General features: G+C 36.4%; 1 protein-coding gene and 1 long non-coding RNA gene across 2 annotated transcripts in view; one reads left to right on the plus strand and one right to left on the minus strand.

Moving 5' to 3' along the window:
* SESN1 (sestrin 1) overlaps positions 1-19,149 on the minus strand; it is a 115,331-nt gene that overhangs the window by 63,990 nt on the left and 32,192 nt on the right. The window lies entirely within an intron of this gene.
* The window catches only part of LOC132667478 (uncharacterized), a 38,688-nt gene that overhangs the window by 17,366 nt on the left and 2,173 nt on the right, over positions 1-19,149 (plus strand). The window contains exons 2-3 of the long non-coding RNA XR_009605168.3: positions 460-610; positions 18,146-18,246. This is a non-coding gene — a long non-coding RNA (uncharacterized LOC132667478). The remainder of the gene's footprint in view (positions 1-459; positions 611-18,145; positions 18,247-19,149) is intronic.

Below are 19,149 nucleotides of genomic sequence, written 5' to 3' on the forward strand. Positions count from 1 at the left end.
GTATTGCTTCACTGGGTTTAGTCACCAAAGTAGTTAAGACTACTTCTCAAGGGCTGCTGTTACAATATAGCAACTACCAAGGAAATAAGGTTATGCTCTGAAAGGCGGCCACCTTCTCTAGTCTCTCCCTTTAACACAAACATATTTGTAAGATCCAGTAGGAAGGGCCTGTCAAAATTTTCCACAGAGGCATCTTAATCTCTGAGGGGAGAGAGCTCCTTCCACGGGCGATAAAGTGGTGATTGACTCAAGAGTAACTGGCCACAAGTAGGACAATTATTTATATCAAATTTTGTATCTCAGTCTTTAATATAGGCATGCTTATTTTTTAACACAAAATAATGTTTTTAATTACTTACCAGTTGAATTATCTATCTCATCACCAGACCTGCCCTTCTTTTCTCCCTCCAAAGCCCATCCCATTCTAAATTCCAGGAAGGTATGTTGTATTTATTCTAGGTGAAAAGAGGATATACAGATTTCACTACAAGGTGCAAGAGAAAATCATACTGGAAAGGACAGCACAGCTGGCATAAGAGTGGCAGTAGCAGGATTCCAAACATGTTAGACAACAGCACTTCATCTGGGAGAAACTTAAAAGCTTCACAAGGTAAGATATATTTTAATTTAAAACACTAAAAAGTAGTACCATCAATGAAAAGGAAATCTACTTCTAAGTGTACCAAAAAGGTTGTAGGGCAAATGAAGGAAATTTGCATTTGTTGAGATATAAACAGGAGTGTTCTATAAGAGGGGTATTAATTATTATGAATGACAAACTCTGCAAATACAAAATAGAACCCAAATCACTGGTTGCATAATTCAAAATTTACATGTAATAAAGTCAAGGCAACAGATTCAAGTCATGGCTTGTCAAATATTTACTTCACTAATATATAGCCATTGACCTTAGGCTGTAATCATATTCCAATTTATGAAATTGAGCCTGTAAAAAGTGAGAGGGCAAGTACTTAAAACATTTTAACTGTTTACTTCTCTATTTCCTCTACTAAACAGCCCTTATCTCTTGAGGACAGGGGTGGGATATAGAATTTCTATTCCTTTTGCTTAGCATACTTTTTTGCACAAAGCTTACTTTCAACAAACATTTGTAGAATGTATGTATATAAGTCTATCATTCATTCATTCATTCATTCAATCTCTATAAGACCTGGAAAATATCTTGGCACATCAGAAGAGGGAAAAGTGGTATCCAAAAAAGAAGACTGAAGATATTTATTATTTATATTAATATATTTCATAATAGTATCTACTGATATATCACATCTATCATACTGAAGTAAATTATATATTATATTAATGTATATACTTTAATAACATAGAACTGAAAGGAAGTTAACTTATGTAAAACTTTTTGAAAACACTTTTTAATGTTTATTTATTTTTGAGAGAGAGAGAGACAGAGTGCAAGCAGGGGAAGAGCAGAGAGAAAGGGAGGCACAGAATCCGAAGCAGGCTCCAGGCTCTGAGCTGTCAGCACAGAGCCCAACGCAGGGCTCGAACTCATGAACATTGAGATCATGACCTAAGTCGAAGTCGGATGCTCAACCGACTGAGCCACCCAGGCACCCCTTACATAAAACTTTAAAGGTGGTGTCTATCTGCAACAGCACCTACTAGGTAGCAGTAAACACATTCCAAGCTTAGAAAAGACATGGATTTTTTTTTATCATTGAAAAAAAAAACATTTCAACTTACAGTGGGTTACAGAGTTACTATTTGGCTAAGGAAAGAAACATACATTAAAAGTAGACTTTAAAAAATATAAAAATTACTGCAAGAGGAATCAAGTTATTTGGAATGGTCTGAAAATTTGGTGAAATTAGCTTCCTAAAAGAAATAAACACCCAATCAATCTCCAACTTTCACAAAACCTATCTATACAAACGGACAAGCAGAAGTTACCTCCCATTATCCAGATCATAACACCAGACTTACAAAATCCTTAACCAACTTCTCTAAGCCTAATGGCAAATGTTCTGTTTTCCAGTTTGACCACAGGAAGGGCAACTTTCCAAGAGACCTATCTTCTCTTAGTAAGCATGCAGAATTAATAAAGTACTAGTGCCAACAAATAATTACCCACTACTAGCCTCCCTTTCCAGTCTCTGGATCCCAGTTGAGAATGAGGAGACAAGAAGGAAAAAACAACAAGCTTCTACTGCTTAGATAGGGGATATGTGGTGCTTAAAATACACATTACCATAGGAATATTGTTAGAAGCGGTAGTTTATTATGGTAAAAATTGTTCAATCAGCATAACAGCAAATAAGAATGGGCTGAATGTTTTTTGTGTGAGCTGATCCTTGAAGCTAATCACCAAGTATTAATACTGCTTATACACAGACATATAAGCGGCAGTCCTAAATAACTGATATACAAACTAACTTCTGGAACAAACAGGAAACCTGTTAAGACACAGAAAAACTCATTTTAGAGATTAGTTTCACAGTGGTTTAACAATTCTTTTGGATGAGGAGCTTTAGAGTTGGTTTTACAAAATATCAGGGTTTCATAAAGTTTCAAAGAGAATTAGAAAGATTTAAAAGTTATTTACTGAACACTTGAAATGAGTCAGACTATAATGGTGCCAACTTTAGTGATAATGTAACAAGTCAGCTGATTATTTTAACATTAAGGGAGTAGGATAAGCGGCAACATTGTGTATTGAGTAACAACATGTGAACTGACTCTGAAAGAAAAAAAAATGTAACCCTTTACAGAATGTTTAAATCGGGTCCCCCTTATCACCTTTGTGCTGGACTATTCTGTCAAAGATAGGAATCTAAGGTATGAAAAACATTAGAAGAACAGTAAAATTGCAGAGTCTGGAAATCATAGCTACTGGTTTTCTTTTTTTCTGTGACATTTCTTTTTAATGTGATATCAATAGTTTCGAGGAAAGATGTGGAAGAGGAGTTTCAAACCAAAGTCACACAGATAGCTGTAATATCTCAAAATGGAAATTCCATTAAGACAGGGATTTTTGGCTATTGATTTTTGCCTCATCCCTTTGGCCCAGGATAGTGCTTGGGACTTAGCAGCTGCTCAGTATATACTTGTTGAATAAATCAACGAACAAAAAGTACAGTATCCCCCTATAAAGTTTAGAAATACTTAAAGTTTTAAAGATAAGTTTTGTTAATATAAAACAGTTTTGCTGTGAGAAAATATTTTATAAACATAGGATGTCCTTATAGATACAGATCAATTTTAATTGATCACAATTCTACCACTCAGAGATAAAAAGTCATTGTTAATATGATATACTTCTAGTTTTTTCTTATGCTTATTTTTACATAGTTGAAATTAAAAAAAATTGCTTAAAATAGTCTAGCTAGGCTTCATTGTACAAATGGGCATTTTACAGGGGCGCCTGGGTGGCTCAGTTGGTTAAGCGTCCGACTTCAGCTCAGGTCACTTCAGCTCAGGTCATGATCTCGCGGTCCGTGAGTTCGAGCCCCGCGTCGGGCTCTGGGCTGATGGCTCAGAGCCTGGAGCCTGCTTCTGATTCTGTGTCTCCCACTCTCTCTGCCCCTCCCCCGTTCATGCTCTGTCTCTCTCTGTCTCAAAAATAAATAAAACGTTAAAAAAATCTTTTTAAAAAAACAAATGGGCATTTTACATTGCATTTGTACATAATATTTTTAGTGTAAGTCTTTTCCGATGTTATTGAAAGCAAGAATCTTCTTTATTTAATACTTTTTAAATGTTTACTCAAACATTCTGAAACACTTGAAAACAATTTTTAGGGACAAATCAGTTTTATATAAGGTACTTGTACTAGATTATTCTCTAGCCATTGGTACTGAATTTGTAATCTAGAGGCTGAATGCAAGACTATCCTATAGGAAACATTAGTATTATGTATGCTGTTTTGAGAGGAGACAGGATATGTTTCTAGTTCATTCATTTGTGTAACCACTCAACAAATATTTATTATGGGTTTACTATGGGTTATAGAGTTTATAATCTAATGAAGGGAAGGGAGACCGACATTAACTGATCAACAATTTAAACTCACAATTGTGATAAGTTGTAAATGTCAGGAATAAGAGGTATATGGTCAGATGTCTCTATATAATAAAAGAAGTTGGCCTAGACATTTCGGTAGTGGGGTGTGTGTGTGTGTGTGTGTGTGTGTGTGTGTGTGTGTCAGAGAATTGGGAGCAGGTGGTGGGCTGGAAGTAATTTTATCTAACATTTATTGAGTAACTCACCAATGGTAATCAGGCCCTGTACTATGTTGTGTACTTTACACAGTGTATCTCATTTTCTCATTTAATAATCACAGTATCATATGAATCAGAGTGATTTGCCCCCATTTTACGGATAAAGAAATTGGGGCTCAGAGAGAAGTCAAATAAGTTATTTAGGATTATATTGCCAGTAAATAATGGCCTGGGAGGGTGAGCCAGACAATAAGCAGCAGGGTTTAAAGTCATATTATATGTCATATATTCCACTTTCCAGCATAATTGACATTTATACTGAAATGTAAAGGATTAGTAGATTAAGTTAATATAGCATGAGGGGTGGGGGTGGGGGAGAAGGGAAGAACATTCCTTGCAAACTGAGAGACATGAGTAAAGCTCTGAGATAGGAGGGACTACAGTGAATCAAAGAGGGAACAAAAACAGTTCAAAGCCAGCGAACTAAGCAGAACACAGACTAAGGGGAAATATGGAGATGAGACGAAGAACAGACAGCACCTGGGCAATGAAAACCCTCATGGGCCACATCAAGGATGGTGACTTCAGTCCTAAATGTAATGAAAAGGCACAAGATGCTTTCACTGCTTTTATATGAAATTCAAAATTTTGAGGGGAAGAAAATTCACAAAGTTGGATTTAATGAAGGTACAGAAAGATGAATATTTGCTCATTTGGAAAATATTTCCTGGGACCTATTGTATCTGTATCAATAAGTCTGAATACTTCGGGAACAAAAGTGGTGGCTTTTAAATACCTTTTAAAATAAACTCAAAAAAATAAAAAATAAAAGAAATCAAATGAAGATAAATTAAAAAGAGGATTCTATAAAGAGAGAGTACTAGAAAATGACTTTGGGCTAGGTTGCAACAGATGTAGCTGATAATTAATCAGTTGATATTTAATGCAGAGGCATATGGAGGCCCCAGGGATAAGCTAGAAGCAGAGAAAGTTGACAGCAATTTCACACATAGTAGTCCATGAATGATGATATCACAGAGTTATGAAAATGAAAACAGTAAACATACCATAGAGAATAAGCTGAAAAAAACTAGGCTATTCATCAGGCTTTGAGAGGTGAGGCCAGAGGGGAAGTCTCCAAGATATGGTCTTAAAATATCCTCCCTATAGGCCAACAATTCTAATACAACAAGATTGTATGTTGTGTAGAAACTGCTACTTCAATGGATTTGACCGCTGAGTAATCTTTTGTGATCTCTGTTAACATGCAGATGTTGCGATATGCATTTATGCATTCATTCCAATCCCATAGGTTCAGTATGTTTTCACTTCCATTTTTCTGAGTTATTATGAATTATGGCAATAAAAATGCATTTCATCTAGAAGGTATTTTTTATAAATGATAAAGCCATATTTATTTATTTATTTATTCATTCATTTGAATATACATGGCAGCTTCCTTTGATAATATTTACTTATTTTTTAACCTTTTCTACTTATTTATTTATTTTTAATTTATATCCAAGTTAGTTAGCGTAAGTGCAATAATGATTACAGGAGTAGAAGCCACTGATTCATCCCCTACATATAACACCCAGTGCTCATCCCAACAAGTATCCTCCTTAATGCCCATTGCCCATTTAGCCCACACACCCCCCATAACCCCTCCAGAAACCCTCTTTGTTCTCTATATTTAAGAGTCTCTTATGTTTTGTCCCCTTCCCTTTTTTTTTTTTAACGTTTATTTATTTTTGAGACAGAAAGAGACAGAGCATGAACGGGGGAGGAGCAGAGAGAGAGGGAGACACAGAATCGGAAGCAGGCTCCAGGCTCTGGGCCATCAGCCCAGAGCCCGACGCGGGGCTCGAACTCACGGACCGTGAGATCGTGACCTGAGCTGAAGTCGGACGCTTAACCGACTGAGCCACCCAGGCGCCCCTCCCCTTCCCTGTTTTTATATTACTTTTGTTTCCCTTCTCTTATGTTCATCTGTTTTGTATCTTAAATTCCACATATGAGTAAGTCATATAGCTGTCTTTCTCTAATTTCGCTTACCATAATACACTCTAGTTCCATCCCCGTTGTTGTAAATAGCAAGATTTCATTCTTTTCATTCACTAATATTCCATTGTATTTATATACCACATCTTCTTTATCCATTCATCCATCGATGGACATTTCCATACTTTGGCTCTTGTTGATAGCACTGCTATAAACATGGGGGTGCATGTGCCCCTTCAAAACAGCACACCTGTATCCTTCAGATAAATACCTAGGTAGTGTAATTGCTGGGTCGTAGGGTAGTTCTATTTCTAATTTTTGAGGAACCTCCATATTGTTTTCCAGAGTGGCTGCACCAGTTTGCATTCCCACCAGCAGAGCAAAAGGGTTCTCCTTTCTCTGCATCCTCACCAACATCTGTCATTGCCTGAGTTGTTAATTTTAGCCATTCCGTCAGGTGTGAGGTGATATCTCATTGTGGTTTTGATTTGTATTTCCCTGATGATGAGCGATGTTGGACATTTTTTCATGGTCTGTTAGTCATCTGGATGTCTTCTTTGGAGAAGTGTCTATTCATGTCTTTTGCCCATTTATTTACTGGATTGTTTTCTGGGTGTTGAGTTTGATAAGTTCTTTATAAATTTTGGATACTAACCCTTTATCTGATATGTCATTTGCAAATATCTTCTCCATCTTTGCCTTTTAGTTGTGCTGATTGTTACCTTTGCCTCGTGGAAACTTTTTATCTTGATAGATTTTTGCTTTAGTTTCCCTTGCCTCTGGAGACATGTTCAGTAAGAAGTTGCTGCGGCCGAGGTCAATGATCTTTTTGCCTGCTTTCTCCTTGAGGATTTTGATGGCTTCCTGTCTTACACTGGAGGTCTTTCATACATTTTGAGTTTATTTTTTGTGTATAAGATAAGAAAATGGTCCAGGTTCATTCTTCTGCATGTCGCCGTCCAGTTTTCTCAACACCATTTGCTGAAGAGACTGTCTTTATTCCATTGGATATTCTTTCCTGCTTTGTCAGAGATTCATTGGCCATATGTTTGTGGGTCCATCTCTGGGTGCTCTATTCTGTTCCATTGATCTCAGTGTCTGTTTTTGTGCCAGTACCATACAGTCTTGATGATTATAGCTTTGTAATATATCTTGAAGTCCAGAATTGTGATGCCTCCAGACTTGGTTTTCTTTTTCAGGATTGCTTTGGCTATTCGGGGTCTTTTCTGGTTCCATACAGATTTTAGGATGGTTTGTTCTAGCTCTGTGAAGGATGCTGGTGTTATTTTGATAGGGATTGCATTGAATATGTAGATTACTTTGGGTAGTATTGACATTTTAACAATATTTGTTCTTCTGATCCATGAGCATGGAATATTTTTCATTTTTCTTTGTGTCTTCTTCAATTTCTTTCATAAGCTTTCTATAGTTTTCATTGTATAGATTTTTCACCTCTTTGGTTAGGTTATTCCTAGGTATTTCATGGATTTTCATGCAGTTGTAAATGGGATCAATTCCTTGATTTCTCTTTCTGCTGCTTCATTATTGTTGTATAGAAAGGCAACCAATTTCTGTGCATTGATTTTATATCCTGTGACTTTGCTGAATTCATGGATCAGTTCTAGCAGTTTTTTGATGGAATCTTTTGGGTTTTTCAGATAGAGTATCATGTTGTCTGCAAAGAGTGAAAGTCTGACTTCCTCCTTGCTGATTTGGATGCCTTTTGTATCTTTGTGTTGTCTGATGGCTGAAGCTAGGACTTCCAACACTATGTTGAATAACAGTGGTGAGAGTGGACATCCCCTGACCTTAGGGGGGAAAAGCTCTCAGTTTTTCCCCATGGAGGATGATATTAGCGGTGGGTCTTTCATATATGGCTTTTATGATCTTGAGGTATGATCCTTCTATCCCTACTTTCTTGAGGGTTTTTATCAAGCATTTTGTCAAATGCTTTCTCTGCATCTATTGAGAGGATCATGTGGTTCTTGTCCTTTCTTTTATTAACATGATGTATCATATTGATTGATTTGTGGATATTGAACCAGCCCTGCACCCCAGGTATAACTCGCACTTTATCATGGTGAATAATTCTTTTAATGTATTGTTGGATCCGGTTGGCTAGTATCTCGTTGAGGACTTTTGCATCCATGTTCATCAGGGAAATTGGTCTGTAGTTCTTTTTAGTGGGGTCTCTGTCTGGTTTTGGAATCAAGGTAATGCTGGCTTCATAGGAAGAGTTTCGAAGTTTTCTTTCCATTTCTATTTTTTGGAAAAGCATCAAAAGAATGGGTGTTAACTCTTCTTCAAACGTTTGGTAGAATTCCCCCCAAAAGCCATCAAGCTCTGGTCTCTTGTTTTTTGGGAGATTTTTGATTACTAATTCAATTTCTTTACTGGTTATGGGTCTGTTCAAATTTTCTGTTTCTTCCTATTTCAGTTTTGATAGTTTATATGTTTCTAGGAAATTGTCCATTTCTTCCAGATTGCTCAACTTATTGGCATATAATTGCTCATAATATTCTCTTATTATTTTTTGTATTTCTGCAGCATTGGTTGTGATCTCCCCTCTTTCATTTTTGATTTTATTTATTTGGGTCCTTTCCTATTGCTTTTTGATCAAACTGGCTAAGGGGTGTATGAATTTTGTTAATTCTTTCAAAGAACCAGCTCCTGGTTTCACTGATCTGTTCTATTTCTTTTATTTTTTATTTTTATTTTTTAAATTTTGATAGCATTGATTTCTGCTCCAATCTTTATTATTTCCCATCTTCTTCTGGCTTTGGGTTTTATTTGCTGTTCTTTTTTCCAGCTCTTCACGGTGTAAGATTAGGTTGTGTATCTGAGCCCTTTCATCATTCTTTAGGAAGGCCTGGATTCCTATATACTTCCCTCTTATTACCACCTTTGCTGAATCCCAGAGGTTTTGGGCTGTTGTGTTATCATTTGCATCGGCTTCTATGTACTTTTTAATTTCCTCTTTAACTTCTTGCTAAACCCATTTATTCTTTAGTAGGATGTTCTTTAATCTCCAAGTATTTGTTGTCTTTCCAGATTTTTTTCCTGTGGTGGATTTTGAGTTTCACAATGTTGTGGTCTGAAAATATGCAGATCTTGATCTTTTCGTACTTGTTGAGGGTTGATTTGTGTCCCAGTATGTGATCTATTCTGGAGAACGTTCCATGTGCACTCAAGAAGAATGTGTACTCCACTGCCTTAGGATGAAATGTTCTGAATATAACTGTTAAGTCCATCCAATCCACTGTGTCATTCAAAGCCATTGTTTCCTTGTTGATTTTTTGTTTAGATGATCTATCCGTTGCTGCTAAGTGGGGGTGTTGAAGTCCCCTACTATTATGGTGTTATTATCAATGAGTTTATGTTTGTGATTAATTGATTTATATATTTGGGTGCTTCCACGTTGGGAGCAGAATGTTAATAATTGTTAGATCTTCTTGGTGGATATATCCCTTAATTATGATAGAATGCCCTTCTTCATCTCTTGATACAGTCTTTATTTTAAAGTCTAGATTGTCTGATAGAAGTATGGCTAATCCAGCTTTCTTTTGTTGACCATTAGGATGACAGATGGTTCTCCATCCCCTTACTTTCAATCTGAAGGTGTCTTTAGATCTAAAGTGGGTCTCTTATAAACAGCATATAGATGGATCTTGTTTTCTTATCCATTCTGTTGCCCTGTATCTTTTGATTGGAGCGTTTAGTCCACTGACGTTTAGAGCGAGTACTGACATATAAGAATTTATTGCCACTGTATTGCCTGTGGAGTTACAGTTTCTGGTGGTGTTCTCTGGTCCTTTCTAGTCTTTGTTGCTTTTGGTCTCTTTTTGTTTTGTTTCATCTTTTCTCCCCTCAGAGAGTCCCCCTTAAATTTTCTTGCAGGACTGGTTTCGTGGTCACAAACTCCTTTAATTTTTGTCTATCTGGGAAACTCTTTATCTCTCCTTCTATTTTGAATGACAGCCTTGCTGGATAAAGAATTCTTGGCTGCATATTTTTCTGATTCATCACGTTGAATATATTCTGCCACTCCTTTCTGGTCTGCCAAGTGTCTGTGGATAGGTCTGTTGTGAACCTGATCAGTCTTTCCTTATATGTTAAGGACTTTTTTCCCTTGCTGCTTTCATAATTCTTTCCTTAGCTGTGTATTTTGTAAATTTGACTATGATATGCCATGTTCATGGTCGGTTTTTGTTGAATCTAATGGGAATTCTCTGTGCTTCTTGGATTTTGATGTCTGTGTCTTTCCCCAGGTTAGGAAAGTTTTCTGCTATGATTTGCTCACATAAACCTTCTCCCCCTTTTTCTCTCTTCATCTTCTGAGAGTACTATGATTTGGATGTTATTCCTTTTTAATGAGTCACTGAGTTCTCTAATTCTTATATGCTATTTTGTCTTAGTTTCCCTTTTTCTGCTACATTATTCTCCAAAATTTTGTCTTCTATTTTAAAATCTAGATTATCTTCTGCTGATTCAGTTCTTTCCTTCATCCATCCTTGCTGCCGTGGCATTCATTCAAGTCTGCATCTGTTATAGCATTTTTAATTTTGCCCTAATTAGATTTTACTTCTTTTATCTCTGCAGAAAGGGATTCTATGTTTTTTTTCAACCCCAGCTAGTATTCTTATTATTGTGATTCTAAATTCTAGTTCAGACATCTTCCTTTTATCTGTGTTAAGTCCCTGGCTGTCATTTCTTTCTGTTCTTTCTTTGGGGTGAACTCCTTCATTTTGTCATTTTGGGGGAAGAAAAAGAATAAAATTAAAATTAAAAAATTAAAAACAACACAAATAAAATAAAGGAAGCTAGATCCTTGGTGTGTTTTGGTCTGGTGTTTGAAAGCAGCTTGATAGAATAGAGAAAATGGGAACGAAAAGGAAAAAAGTAAGAAAATGTATAAAAAATTTTAAAAATGTACACAATAGAATAAACTGAAGACAGTAAAATAGAATTAAAAATTTACAAAAAAGTAAAAAATACAGTAAAAATTAAAAAAACAAAAGAAAAATAATTTTTTTCTTTCTGTATCCAAGAATAAGAAAAAAAGAAAAAAAATAGGTGGAAGAGTAAACAGTGAAATCCAAATGAAATTACATCCAATTTCCCTAGAAGTCTAACAATTATGAAGCACTTTATAGTCTATATACTAAGTAGGCGGAGAGACTTTTGGTGGACCTCTAGGGCCTGAGCGTGGTTGGTGCAATTGGATAGGGCTTGGTGTAATGGCTCCATTCTCCACTAGGTGGCATTGCTTAGCTTACTGGGATGGATCATTGTGGCACACAGGCATGTTTATGCGCATGCTGGGGAGGGGTGAAAATGTTATCACCCAGCTTCCCAGTCTCTGGCCCCAGAACTCTGCGCTCTCACCAACCAGCAATTAAGCACACCTTCTTTGTCTCCAGCTTCGATTGACTCCCCCCTTCTACACTGTCAGTATCCAAGTTGTCAGCCTGCCAGGCGGCACCTCCCTCCTGAATTATATCTCATATGGAACTGTGCTTCCAAACTCCTTGCTTCTGAGAGCCCCTCAGCTTAGACCTGCTCTGACTCTCTAGGGGAGGTCTTGCCAGGCAATGCCTGGATGCTGGCTTGCCCCCAGGAACATTTGTGAAGTCTCACTGCTGCGGGGGTTCAGAGGTTGTGGCTGGGTGCCTGTTTGTCCCAGAAAAAGTTCGTGCAATCGTGTGGCAGATGTTCAGAGATTATGGCAAAACATAACACACAGCTGGTACCAGATTTCACTGCACCCTGGCATCTTTGTTCCAATACCAGCAAACATGGCTGTTCTCCAGGCCCACTGAAACCTGTGCCTGTAGGTAGGCTGTGAGGCCTCTGCCAAATGCCCTCCTCGCAAGGGAACCACTTTTCCCCATGTGGCCATGAACCCCTCAGATCTCACTGCCTGCTCCTGGGGATTCACCCTTCCCACCTTCCGACTCTGCTCTCCCCTGTTTATAGAGTCCTAATGGTATTGAAACCCTTTCTCCTTTCTCCCTTTCTTGTTCGGTCTCTTTGGGTGTTTCCACTCTTTCTCTCCAGCTACTTTTGGGGGAGTGCTTTTCCTGCACTCTTCCCCCTTTCTCTGTCCCCTCTCTGCAAAACCAGCTCCCTACCTTCCACAGCTTTTCTCTCCGCTGGTTCACCTCTATGTACCATGTACCTGCTGAGTTCTGTGGCTCAAGTTACACAGATTGTTGGGTTAATCCTCAGATCAATTTTCTAGGTATGCAAAATGGTTTGGTGCTGATCTAGCTGCAGTTCAGGGATGAAAGAAGCAGAGAACTTTCATGCTGCTCTGCCATCTTGGCCCCTCCCCTCTAAAAGGTATTTTCTAAAGCAACTGAATTCTACGATCAATCATCTATACAGTATAGTTACATCATATCTAATTTCTTTCAATTTTCAGTTTTCTTAAGTTACTTTCACTGAAATAAATTCTTTGCCCATATATCTTACAATGAAGACTCGATTCATCTGTCATGTTTTTGTCCATATCAAATTTTATCATTCATGTCAAATTATAGATTCTACCACTGTGAGTTTTCTTTTGTGGCCATTATTTATACCAAGTCTAATTTTCTCAAATGTGACAAGAACACTGCTTTTCTTTTGTTGGTAAACTTACTTTGTACAGTTTTAGTAGTTTTCATCTTTATTTTGGGATTATCTCTTGTCCCAGTTTTCCCTTGTCAATTTTCCCATTTTTAATGTTACCAGCAAGATGTTTCTTTTCTTTTCTTTTCTCTTAGGTTTTTTTGGGGGGTGGGGTATGTGTGGGGAGGGGTGTGTGTCCTGACTAAAACTCCATGAACACAATTCTAAGTTATCCTCAATTTAACTTTCTATTAATTATTTATATCAATGATGAACCACAAATTCACCTAAATATAGAACTAAGACTAACTCTGGCAATTTTGCTCATGGAATAGAATTTAAATGTCATAAATATTAAGAATATAAAATAATTTGACTAAAAAGAAATTGAGAGGTAGTTCATTAATTTTCTCAGTTTAATAGAGTATAGTCTAAATTTCAAACATATACAAATTTTAAAATATTTTTTATATCTGATTTTTATAATCCTTTAAAAATACAATTAAAGCATTCTGTTAGAGATCTATGGTAAATACTATTTTTGTTCTAAGCAGAAGTATTGAATAAAAAGATTTGGAAGAACAGTGATTTTACATCAATTTACATGAAGTATATCCTGACCTATCCATGAAGAACTATCACTTTAAAATTTTCTTCTACTATTATGAAGTTGACCTTGCACGTTTGGTAGCAATTTTATTTATAACTTATCTATTTTTGTCTTTTGATTTTTCTTACTGATTTTTAAGAGCTTTTAATGCATTAATATATTTTTTTCATACATAATTCAACTTTGTTTCCAATTTGTGGTTTATATTTTAATTTTATTTTTTTGATGTATTTAATTTTTAAGCAATTAAAATCATCCTTTCTGTTAAAAATTTCTTCTCTTATCTTTACGTGTAAAGGACCCTCCCTAATTAGAGGTCAAATTATATACCAGTTATATTTGTTAGTGTGGCACAAGTGTAAACTGCATTATTTTCCCCAAGAAGTAAAAGAGCTTTTCCAGCACATTTATGGAACAAACCCCCTTTCCCAATGGGATATGTTTTTGATGCTTTAGGTACTGATCCTCACTTCTACCTGCCAATGGCTAAGTGGTGCATTTCCTCTTCAGGCTTATTTTCTGCAGAGAAAAACCTCCTTCCAACCTGGTCTCTGGGTGAAAAGAGTGAGAGTAGGATATTTCTGGTCTTAATTTCCCTTTAATTTATTCTTTGCATCCAACTCTCTCTTCCTCTCCAATCCTTCTTGGATTCTACTCTCATGTTTTCAAGTTGTACAGTATTTTTCAGAAATGTAATTAAATTAAAATGTATTGACTATGGGGGCCGCCTGGCTGGCTCAGTCTATAGAGCATGCAACTGTTGATCTCAGGGTTGTGAGTTCAAGCCCCATGTTGGGCATAAAGCTTACTTTTTAAAAAAGTATTAACTATGTATTAGCATTGGAAGAACCAATATTGTGAAAATGTTGATATTACCCAAAACAATGTACAGATTTAATGCAATTCCCATCAAAATACCAACATTTTCCACAGAACTAGAACAAATACTACCAAAGTTCATATAGAACCACAAAAGACTCTGAACAGCCAGAGCAATCTTGACAAAGAACAACAAAGCTGGAGGTATCAAATCCCAGATTTTAAGGTATATTCCAAGGCTGTAGAAATAAAAAAAATGTGGTACTGGCATAAAGACAGACACATAGATCCATGGAACAGAACAGAGAGCCCAGAAATAAATCCAATGGTTTATTGGTCAGTTAATGGTCATGGTCAATTGACTGTCAGTTAATCTATAGGAAAGAAGGCAAGAATATATATACAATGGGGAAAAGACAGTTTCTTCAACAAATAGCGCTGGGAAAACAGGAAAGCAACAAGCAAAAGAATGAAACTGGACCACTTTCTTTCACCATAAACAAAAGTAAACTCAAAATGGATCAGAGACCTAAATGTGAGCCCTGAAACCATACAACTCTTAGAAGAAAACATGGGCAGTAATTTCTTTGATCTCAGATGTAGAAACATTTTTCTAGATATGTCTCCTTAGGCAAGGGAAACAAAAACAAAATTAAACTATTGGGACTACACTAAAATAAAAAGCTTTTGCATAACAAAGGAAACCATCAATAAAACAAGGCAATGTACTGAATGGGAGAATATTTGCAAATGATAATATCCCGTAAGGGGTTAGTATCCAAAACATACAAAGAACTTGCACAATACAACACCAAAATAAAAACAAACAAACAAACAAAAACAGAACTCACAAATAATCCAATTAAAAATGGGCAGAAGACCTGAACAGACATTTTTCCAAAGAAGACATGGAAAAGGCCAACAGACACGTGAAAAGAAGCTCAACATCACTCATTATTAGGGAAATGCAAATCAAAACCACAATGAGATATCACTTCACCCTGTCATAATGGCTAAAAACAAAAAGACAAGACATAACAAGTGTTGGTGAGGATGTGGAGAAAGAGGAACCTTTGTGCACTATTGGTGGGGATACCAATTGGTATAACCACTCTGGAAAACAGTATGACGTTTCCTCAAAAAATTAAAAATAGAATTACCATATGATCCAGTAATTCCACTACTGGGTATTTACCCAAAGAAAATGAAAACACTAATTTGAAAAAATACATGCAACCCTCTGTTTATTGAAGTATTATTTATAATGATAATAATGATAATAATGATAATAATGGAAGCAACCCATGTCTATTCACAGATAAATGGATAAAGAAGATGTGGTGTATGTATGTATCTATATTTATATATATGTATATATATAATGAAATATTACTCAACCACAAAAAAGAATGAAATGCTGCCATTTGCAACAACATGGATGGAACTGGAGAGTATAATGCTAAGTGAAAGAAGTCAAATATTGTATGTAGAATTTAAGAAATAAACAAAAGAAAAAAGATACCAAAAAACCCCATAATAATAATACAGAGAACAAACTGGTGATCGCCAAAGAGGAAGTGGGTGGTGGTGGTGGGGAATGGGTGAAATAAAGGGTATCAAGAGCACATCTATCATGATAAGCACTGAGTAATGTATGGAATTGTTTGACCAATGGGTTGTATACCTGAAGCTAGTGTGCCACTGTGTTTAATTATACTTCAATAAAAAGTAAATACATTTAAAAAATAAAAATAAATAAAAATGTTTTAAATGTATTAACTACTGAAAAAATACATGGGAGAAAATATGGTTAGTCCAAATAACAATCTGGTTCTCAAAAATTTCATAATCATCAGAAAGGAAAAGATCACCAAGTGAAATTGTGCCTGGAAGAGATTATTTCAAATTTTCCAAAAATTTTGTAAGTTACTGCATGTGATATATAGTAGACCCTCAGTAAATGTTGGTTGTAGGGAAAATATATCTTTTTAGGTCTGGAAATATAGACATTGAGCATAGTTTCAAGTTTCTGAATTTTTATGGTCAGAATATTTTGTGCAAACAAATATAAAAGAATACAGAGAAAATAACCTAAAATTTCCTTATAATAAACTACATTATGATTTATAAATAAGTAAACTTCAGGTTTTTTCTGGTAGCTAGCCACCGGTAAGAGCTTATCCTGAACAACTAGTGGAATCACTACATTTAAAACTTTAAAAAAATTTTTTCAGGGTCCTCTTACTCACACTTTTATTGATTAAATCTTCTAGAAAGTTATTGTTAACTCTAATAATAGGCAATACAGGCAAACTAAAAGTAGTTATAGTCATCAAATTCCCTGGTAGTGGCAGACAAAGGAAGGACCTTTTCAGGCCTGCCCAAACTCCATTTTTCACCCTCTTCTCCCCTGCCTGTCTCTACAACAGAAGCTGTAAAAGGTAAACACTTGATTTCCCAGCTTCCCTCTCAATTGAGAGGCCATACTACACAGCTCTGGCCAATGAGACACAAACAGGAGTGTATTAGCACTTTTTCCTTTCCTTCTTAATGACAGGAACATATTTGTGATGTGTATAAGGAACCTCCAAGATGGCTCTGGTGATCCTTGCCTGCTGTTAGTCAAACCTTTGTGAAGTCCTCTCCCAACTGCATCAGTGTGTGTGACCAATAGAATATGGAAAAAGTGATGATATCTCACCTCCAAGACTAGGTTATAAAAGACTAACAGCCCTCCACCCCCTGACCATTTGCCCTGGGAAAAGCCCACTGCCAGGTCATAAGCAGCCCTAAGAAGACATCCATGTGGTGAGGAACTGAGGCCCCCTGCCAATAGTCATGTGACTTAGCTTGGAAGCAGGTCTCTAGCTCACCCTAGCCTTCATTGGACTACAGTCCCAGTTGTTATCTTGAATGCAGCATCATGAGAGACCCTGAGCCAGAACCTCCCTGCTAAACTATTCTCAATTCTCAACCCTCAGAAAGCATGTAAGATAATAAATGTTCATTGTCTTAAGCTCATATGTTTTGGGGTAGTTTGTTATGCAGCAATAGATAACAAGGTGCTATGCCTTAAGGTATAACACCGATTTGGTGATCTCCAGGGTAAGAACCACATTCTAAAGATGGTGGAGGTCATTATTGACATAGCTGAGCATCAGTTCTGGACTACCTACAGTAGGATTTCTCTTGTAATGGGAAACTTCTATCTTTTTAAGCCACGTAATCAAGTTTTCTGTTATTTGCAGCCAAACACATTCCTAACTGACATACTCAATTCCCAAAACCCAATTTCAGTTTCCAAAGAAACTGAAATTTCTTTTATTCAAAGATCTGCCTCTGCTCAGAAGTTCCTATTTCTCCTATCTTCTAGAACCCAGCTGTTCATTTCCTGCTACAGAAAAAATACCCAGGTTGTCCTGCAGGCATTCCTGGTATTGAAAGGCAAGGGCTAAGATGATCCCTTTCATTCAGCAAGCAATCACAATTCTTTTAGTAGAAAGCCTACTTCTTAAAAGAGGTTTCCCTTTGAGTATCCTTTTAAAAAATGCATTTGGCTATACGATGAAATACAAAAGAATTCAGGAATGGATTATGAACTGGATTATATGATCTACAGGAAAATGGGTTTCTCTTGATGATACTTTATCATATGGATTCTTGGAACATGTTTCAGCCAAAAAACAGAAACTGGCTGTCTCTACCCTGAATGAAATGCAGAAAAAGTAAGCTTCAGTTCCAAAAAAATGTCTCCTACAATCTTCACGCCCCCCCCCCCCTTAATTGCAAATCTCTCTCTAGATGCCAAAAGATGCCAGAACTATAACACATAACAGAAGGAAAGTTTCATCTGGCATAAAAGTAAAAGTAATTTAGATCCAGTGACCTTGCTTTGTTTTTTCATTCCAAGTGTACAACTGCTCAGAGATAGAGGCAACACAGCCCCAGAAGAGGAAGAAAAATTACAGGAAATCCTGACCTACGTTTGTCCAAAATCATCAAACAATCTGGGTAACTGGTATTCACTCATATGATAGCTTTTAAGTTGTCAGCAATTCTTGGCAAATATAAGAATAGAAAGTAACTTTAGCAACTCTGAGCTCTAAAAGGCTTAGTTTTCTCATGGGTCTCTTGTCCTTAGTAAAAAGTAAAGGGGGGAGGGGGTGGAAAGGATCTATGAAAGGAAATTTAGTCAGAAAGTAAACCTTCTGCTCTAAGAGATAACATGATCCAAGATACCAGGCATATTATATTTGAGGAAACATTAAGATAGGGTTTTCCAAAAAAATTATGTAAACTTCAAATATATAAAATTTATAGATAATGACATCTTAACATTAAACCAACCCAAGGAAGCCATTTCTTAAAATTTAATTTTAGAAAAACTGCATTTTAACTTTGAGATATAAAAAACATTCTAGGGTCTTTGAAGGCAGCTGCAGCATACTCTTAAATTCTAATGGTAGCTTAGTCACAGTCAGGCAGGCACAAAATGATATTTTGCAGAAACGTGAGAGTTGCTGTTCCAATGATGAGGAGATTTACTTTTAAAGCGTATTCATTGCATATGTTCAGAACCAATATGACATGGATTGATAAATCTGGAACAGCAACTTGATTCTAAAACATAGCCACTTCCACAATAGCTACATATAAAAAAGCAGACCAGGCAGGCAAAATTTACAATACTATTCCCATCTCACAGAGACCCACACAGCACTCCTTATACTTAGAGAAGCTTTCATATTTATGCACAATTTTGCTTTTAATCTGTAGAATTTAGGATTAACTTCAGTTCTAATTTTTATCTCTCTTTCACTGCCCCCATCAACCCTCCTAATAACTGACAATAACATATTGTTCTAAAATGTTACTTATGATAATATTCCTGAGACTTTTCTGTATTTGACTGTG

Source organism: Panthera onca, chromosome B2 (assembly GCF_046562875.1).
Source record: "Panthera onca isolate mPanOnc1 chromosome B2, mPanOnc1 haplotype 2, whole genome shotgun sequence".
Taxonomy (NCBI): Eukaryota; Metazoa; Chordata; class Mammalia; order Carnivora; family Felidae; genus Panthera; species Panthera onca.